Below are 8,376 nucleotides of genomic sequence, written 5' to 3'. Positions count from 1 at the left end.
ACCCGGCACAACAGGAAACTTCAGGTCTCCTGTTAGGTCATGCCAGACCCATGGGCCACTGCAGGGAACACATTCCATCACCCGTGGGACAACCTCGATGTCTGCACTTTTCCTCAATTTTGTCTGATTCTCAAGGTGATCAGCCAAGTGATGATCACCCTGAATCTCAGGATGATTCTGGTGGCTCCCAAATTGCCCCAGGCTGTATCCCAACCTGCTAGCTCTTCTTTCCGAGGCAATGAGACAGATTCCTCCCTGGCCCAACCTGCTGTATCAACCCCACGTATAGCGGTGCCACCAGGCAGTACAGTCCCTATGTCTTCACGGCTGGTGGTTATCCAGCATCTCCTGCGAGCAAGAGGCTTTTTGTGTCATGCAGCAATGGAGATGGCTGGACACCTCAGGCACTCCTCTGCAGCTGTATACCAGGGAAAGTGGGCTGTCTTCTGTGGTTGGTGTTGTACACGGGGTATCTCTCCGGTAGGAGCTACTGCTCAGCAGGTCGCAGACTTTCTCATCTTTCTTCGCCAAGAGAAGCTTCTCTCCATTTCAGCCGTAAAAGCCTACAGAGCCACACTCGGCCCAGTCTTGTGGCTGAATGGGGTAGGTATCTCCTCTTCTTTCGAGATTTCTCTACTGATGAGAAGCTTCGAGAGGTCTTGCCTACCCAGGGGCCTCAGGCCCCCTGCATAGGATGTGACTTTCTTTCTAAGGAGCCTGACTCATGCACCGCACAAGCCTTTAAGAGAGTCGTCAGACAGGGATCTGACCCTAAAGACCGTCTTCCTGCTTGCCCTGGCATCGGCAAAGAGAGTAGGAGAATTTCACAGACTTTCCTTCGATGTTAAACACTCATGGGGATGGGGATCAATTATACTCGATTTAGTCCCAGACTTCATAGCGAAAACTCAGAACCCATCAGTCCTTGACACTAGGTTCAAGTCATTCACGATCACCTCCCTAGAGGACTTTGTATGTAATGACCCAGACTAGAGGCTACTGTGTCCTGTCAGAGTGCTGCAGCGCTATCTGAAGAGAATGCGCCATCTCTGGCCCGGGTGTTGACGACTCTTCATTGGTGCTGGCTTGACCAAGAAAGAGATGTCCTAGAACATGATTTCTTTCTGGCTTTGTGAGATGATTAAGAGAGCATATCCTTCTGCTAGAGAAGATGACACAGGTACCTTTCGTCTGAGAGCTCACGAAGTCTGGAGCATCAGTCCAACCCTCACATTCCAGAAGACCCGTCAGTTCCTCAGGTATTGAAAGCAGGGTGTGGTCTCAACAGAACACCTTTACTTCTTTCTGCCTTCAGGATATTGCCCACAAGTCCTTGGACACCTTTTCCTTTTGACCTGTGGTGGCTGCTCAACAAGTTGTGTAGCTTACCTGACTCCTCTAACAGGACAGGGTTGCATCTTGCCTAAATGTGTGGTTGTGGATGTGGGAATGAGTGTGGGAGTGACTGGCCTCTCCTTCTTCTCTTCATCCTGGCTCTCTTCCTGCGGGCAGAGAGCGGATGTGTGTCACATGCTGGACCTGGCAGTCGATGCAGGTAAGCATACACTTCGAGCTTCCGTGATATTTCTTTTCAGGATCATGGAAGCAAACCCACTCCTTCCTCTAGCAATAGGAGGAAGGAGATCATGACAATAAGACAAACCTGATACTTGTATTTGCCTTACTTACGACGACTTTTTAAGGTTCATCCTAGCCTATTTTTGTATGAAACGAGGTCTTCCTCACACATATGAAAAAGCCTAGAAGTCTGACAATTGATCTCGCGTTTCCTACAGCTCAGCCACTTTGTCAAAGGCAAGTTTAACCTTCCTCGCTCTATCGACCAGGGAAGGAACTCAAGGTGTAGCGAACTCCAGTCAGTTCACAGAGACTCACTCAGATTCCTCCCTCCAACCAGTGAGTCTTCCTAATGTAAAGGACCGATGGTTTGTGTATCTTGTCGGAACAAATCACAATTTTTTAAAGGAAATTGTATTTTTCCTAACTATATAAACCAGAGGTCCTTTGCATTACATTTTCATGATCACCTCATGTCATCCCTGAATCTGACACCTCCCAGACGGTAGTTAACTGCCTAACCACGTTGTTTGAAAGTTCAACGGCCGTTTTCAGCTTTGCTGAAAGTAATTCCTAATGTAAAGAACCTCAGGTTTGTATAGTTAGAAAAAATACAATCTATTTAAAAAAAAAAAAACTGTTATTTTAACGACTATCAGGCATTAACTTTTTTGGTCAATAGTTAAAACAGCCTGAGAATAGTTTATCTCAAGATCTTGCAGCAGCTCCAGGTCCCTAATGTACGTGAATCAGTCTTCCTTCTTCAAAACTCTCAAAACATCTTTTGTTATTACATGAAAATTACTTCGGTTGATGCTTGGCATTTTTATTCATGCATTCATTTCATTTTCGACGGAAAGGCTACGACCTAAAGATCACCTATACCATTTGGTTTTGAATTTAGCATAAACTTTTATATGACATTGTACATTCAATGAAGTTTCTTCACTGTAACACCGGCTGTAATATGTTATTTGTATATCAAGTTAACTTATCTGAAAATAATTATTAAAAATCAGTTTTTTTATGGTTTTAAATTTAAAACTCACAAACCTTAAAATTTCTAACAGAAATTCTCTCTCTCTCTCTCTCTCTCTCTCTCTCTCTCTCTCTCTCTCTCTCTCTCTCTCTCTCTCTCTCTCTCTCTCTCTCCTTTTCAACCTTTAAAACAGTGACTGGCTTCACTGAAGAAAGAAATACTTCTAATTCGGTCGTGATTGATTCAGGCGGAATTACGATCATTAATGATTTTCTTCAGAGGGGTCGGTTCGTGTTCCCTCAAGTGGAAGAGAGCATTTTTAAAATCAAGATGCAGAGATAGCAGAAAGATAGAGAGCCAGAGTCTGAATGTCCCTTGGGATATTGAGAGAGAGAGAGAGAGGGATATGAGAGAGAGAGAGAGAGAGAGAGAGAGAATTTTATTTATATAAAAAAATTTATATAACACCAAAATTTGTCTTCCTGTGTATGACATGGAAATAAGAATATTGCCTTGCTTTGAGAGTGGAAAATATGAAGAATTCGCTTACATCGTTAACCTCTAGTTAGGTACCATTTTAATTTTTCTTTTACATAATTATGTTGACTTTCTTAATACATTTATTACCAATTAAAATAAATTGTGCAAATAGTTCTAGAAAGATATAAATACTGTAGTTATGTTGGGAATGCCTAAGCAAAGGTTAAAGAGATTATCTCTTCATTCCTTGTATTTGTTACTGTTCCTGCTTTTATTACACATTTAGAAAAAGTTTTTAAAAAATCTTCAAAATAACAGTATTCCCTGTTTACCTGCTGAATAGACCTTTTAGCGGTTCAGATTTTTTTTTTTTTTTTTGTCGGGTAACGCACATCCAGCTGCAGCATAGAGATTTGCTAAACTCTTTAGAGTTCTTAGCCTGTTGGTGGAGGATGACCAAGCCTTATTTTTCTGTACTCTTTGAATCTTAATTGCTAAGTATATTGCAGTAGTCTTCGTGTCTGAATAATATATATATGTCATGCACAAGTTTATTTTCATAACGTGTGACATATTATTGTCCCCTTCTTACCTGCGTATTTCTTCTAAGTCGACGAAGAAGTCGTCCACAGCGGCTCATCCATAGTCAGCCGCTTACGAGTTTCTTATTTCGAAGGGAATTAAATTAAATGTAATTATGTCTCTCAGAAAGGCGTAATGGAGACGAAATGGGTAGCTTTTTATTTTAATGATGAAAGTTAACTACATACTCAAGTACAATTACGGTTACAGTTACTATCTTGAAACCACTCTTGCTAGTCAAAGTTCAGTTTAAGTCTGGTTAGTAGCCCGCGGTCAGAGTCTGGTTGGGACCACGAAAGCAAGGGGAAGAACTACGTCTTCTTGTGTTGGTGACTAGGGACTCGAATGCTCTTCTTCTGGCTTCTGGCTTCTCTGGAACCCCTGGTTTTTCTTGCTATCTTCCATCTCCCCCTTTGAAGTTCCTCATTGGAAGATTTTACCTGTAAGGCCTCCCCTCGAATAGCTTGATTGGGAAGGACAGTTGTGGGTGTTGTTAAAATCTCTCCTTAAAGGATTTGATTGGAAGTGACCTTAGGAGGAGGTGTAAATGACTCCTCTCTAGAATGTTTAATTGGAGAAATGCTGAACTACTTCACTTTGTCCAGCTCCTTTTCATGGAATTTCCATGTAAATGCCTCCTGTTGAAGGCGGGGTTATAGATATGGCTGGAATGTTAACTTCTGACAAGGTGCTAAGTAATCCTTGGTCAGCTAAATCGCGAGGGCACAGTTTCCAGATTTTACAATCGGTTTTATGGCCCTGGGCGCGATATGCTTGCTCACTGTTTTGAGTTTGTGTAAGACGGTTTCTTGCGGTTAACTTTCTTGACACATCTAGCCTCGCAATGCATAACAACCAAGGCTTAATTGTTGTTCTCTCTCTCTCTCTCTCTCTCTCTCTCTCTCTCTCTCTCTCTCTCTCTCTCTCTCTCTCTCTCTCTCTCTCTTTATTCTTTTTCTCTCTCTCTCTCTCTCTTCTTTTTCTCTCTCTCTCTCTTTATTCTTTCTCTTATGCTTTCCTATCTACTTTTTCCTTGCATCACTACATATCACTCGGTACCACTATCTCACACTATCCTCAGTGTGACAATAAAAATATAGTAGAAATGGATAGTTGTAAATTTACATACAAAACAAGTTATTTATATGATTGCCCATAATGTAAAACACACTCATATGAAATATTGAATAATTCATGTTAATGCAATAATGGTAAAATAATAGATCAAGAATACTTTATACAATGAATCATTACTTAAAAGAAATATTCATACATACAATGAACTACCACATTGTAAAATGGTTAACTGCAATAGTGAATATATAATAAAAATCAATAACATATAAAGAAATTGGCAATAATTCATGTTTATAAGAATATTATTCTTCTTCTTTGGCCCTTTTAATTTCTAAGTAAGATTATGATTAAATTGAACAGAGACAAAATTGGTGAAACTTTTTCTTTGTAGTAGAAAAACTCAGCTACCAATGGCAACTCATTCAGTTGTTTTAATTCTAAGTGAGACAAGTGAAACTCTTTGATATTCTTAGAATAGTTCATGTACGGGATATCCTTTTTAAATTTTAACTCAGTGAAAATACGAGGTTCATAGTACAACTGGTTTGGTATAACTAATTTGCTAGCCTTATCAAAAGCATGGGCATTCTTGAATGTAACTTTTGTACTTAGATTATAGCAGTTGATTATAGCTGTTACAGTATCTAGTGAAAACACAAAAATTGACTGTTCTACTAGGATGGAAACAAATCTGTGTTTGGATAAACTCGTACATAACTCCTTTTCTTGATTTTTGTTGTCAATTATTTCTTGAACACTAGGATAGGCATTAGTAGTTTCCTAAAGGTGATCAAGGTTACAAATGTATTCTTTTTCCCTTAAAATTGTGCAATCTTTTAATTGGGCATAAGTAATATATGAAATCATTAATCTATATTCTTCTAATGGAAAATGGATGTTGTTGACATTTGAAATTATTACATTTTCTTTTATCAACATGGGGAAAGGATATATAAACATCAGTACATCTGCATCTTTCTGATTAAATGGTAACACTAAAATAATCTTATCTTGCACCACCTTTGTGGTTATTAGATTATAGTATGTTAGAACATCTTTTAACATAGGGGTATAATACCCCTCTACCAAATAAAAATTAATTACATCTTTTAATTCTTTAGGAGTGATTAGTGTTGGGCTTAACATTCCCTTATAAGCTAACAAGACTGCGTTTAACATGTCTCTATGTTCTTGCAAGATAATTTCACTTTCCAGTACAAAATTAGTCAGAAACTTGGTTTTCTATCATATGTAGTTCCTTTGTGACATCTTGGTTAACTTTACTAATGAATACTTTTAGCTTTACCATTCCTTGGCCATTTAAGTTATCACTTTATTTATTACTGTACCTCTTGCCGCTGACCATTGATCCAGCTTTTCAATTCGATCCTTTTCTTTTTCTACATTAGATTCAGTTGCAACTCCAAATAATTGATTTAGTGCTGTTCCTATAAAAGGTAAGAGGGATCTTTTGGACCTTGTATTTAGGATATTTCCTATGTCATTATCTAATCTTTTCAACAATGGTAAGGCACTGTTATTATCACTCTTCTGTATTATGGATTTGAGTTCTTTTTGAACATCTTTCAAAGTCATTTCATTGATAAGCACTGAAGATATATCAATACTCACAATTCCTAAATCCTTTATTAATTTCACAGATCCCATTTCTCTAGTAGTGCACCCTTTTGGGTGACAACTTTTGATGACACGAACTGAAGTGTTACGATTATTAAGATGAGCCGCATGTTTGTATCTGTAAGAATAAGCCTTATCAGATATTCTGTATACATGAGGTATTTTAATTTCTATAAATACATTTTACATATGATATTTCAGTTCAACACATTACATAAACTTATCTTTTTCTTAACTCACATCTTCTGTTTATTTGTTCTTCCTTATTCTCCTTCAATACTTCTAACTTTTTAGTGGACCAAGCGTCTGCTTTTATTACCTGCACATGATTCCAATGAACTACTCTTTCCTTTAGATAATTCTCGTTAATAATTCTAAGCTTATTTAATTTTAACACTTCTAATACTCTATGAGGACCATGAAATTTAGGAGAAACCTTTACATTAGGACCTTCTGGAATATGAGCACCTACTATAATGTCTGGCTTAGTCGTATTTTTATCATAGTACTTGGCATGAATTTTATGATATTCATTAAGTCTACCTCCTCGTTTGTTTGATCGTTTCATAAGTACGTCTAGTTTTCCATGCACTATAGGCAACATAATTATAAGTATGTTGGGGTGGTGTAGCATCATCTAGTAAGGTATTAGATAATCTTTTCTGATATCCATGCAATAAGTAGTGTGGTGATTCTCCTATTGTCTCATTTACAGTATTATTTATAGTAAATTGTAGGTCTTCCAACGCTAAATCCAGTCTTCTGTATTAGGTTTAACTAAAGTCTTCAGGATATCCTTTATTTTACGATTTATTCTTTCTACTGCTCCATTTGAACTTGGTTTATATACTGTTATTTGACATTTATTTATCTCGTAAAATTCACATGATTTTCTTAAAAGCTCACTAGTAAATTCAGCCGCGTTATCAGAAAGAAGAACTTGCTGACATGAATGTCTCGTGATAATTCTGGATTTAAGAGCTTCTACTACTGTAATTGCATCTCTATTTCTTACTGGTGCAATTTCTACATATCTGGTTAGATAGTCTAGAACAGTGGTTCTCAATCTTTGTTTAGTGATGGCACACTAACTAATGTAATCTTTTACCGTGGCACCCCTTCTTCACCATTCCACTGTATCACATGAATTAACTTTTTATTTAATGAATAAAATTATTATCTATACTCAAACCAAAATCAGCACACCATTCATGCAGAAATATATTGTACAAACAAAGAGCATATCAGAAGAATGAGATAAACAATTAGAGCAGACACACTGATAATAATTATAAGAAGACTTCTGCAAACTTTTTTTTTTACAAATGTTCATTGAGATTATATATCCAAGATAAAATTCATGAAAATCTTATGGCACCCTTAGGCACTGTCTGTGGCAACCCAGAGTGCCACGGCACCCAGTTTGAGAATCACTGGTCTAGAAAGACTAGTATCTGTTTATTCCCTCTAATAGTGGTAGGAAATGTACCTAAAAAATCTATGGAAACGACCTGGAACGGATTTAATTCCAACGGATATTTTTCAAGTGGAGCCTTTGGATTTACGTTACCCTCATTTCTATTACAAACTACACAATTTTGTACAAAGTTCTTGGCATCTTCACTACAATGGGACCAAAAATAATTTCTGGTTATGATTCGACTTGTCATTTTAATTCCTGGATGTCCTGCTAACTTATATGAGTGGGTTAGTTCTAAAACCTCTCTGATTAGTGTTTTTGGGATGTATGAGTATAGACGAGAATAACCATTCTTCTCTGTTGGCCTTTTACACAACAAACCATTTATCAATACAAAATCAGGTTTTAAAGATTCATCTGTCATTAACTGTCCTATTATCTGTCTGATTTCTGCATCATTTCCTTGTTGTATTTGTACTCTTTCTAAGTCTACTACTTGACAGTTAAAACAAAAGATATTAGTGGTAATGCATTTCTCTGTTTCTTCTTGGGATCTGGATAATGCATCTGCTAGTGTATTAAATTTCCCTGGGATATATCTGAATTCTGAAGCAAATTCTAA

Source organism: Macrobrachium rosenbergii, chromosome 21 (assembly GCF_040412425.1).
Source record: "Macrobrachium rosenbergii isolate ZJJX-2024 chromosome 21, ASM4041242v1, whole genome shotgun sequence".
Lineage (NCBI taxonomy): Eukaryota > Metazoa > Arthropoda > Malacostraca > Decapoda > Palaemonidae > Macrobrachium > Macrobrachium rosenbergii.
The sequence above is the reverse complement of the archived record's forward strand: the minus strand, read 5'-3'. Positions refer to the sequence as shown.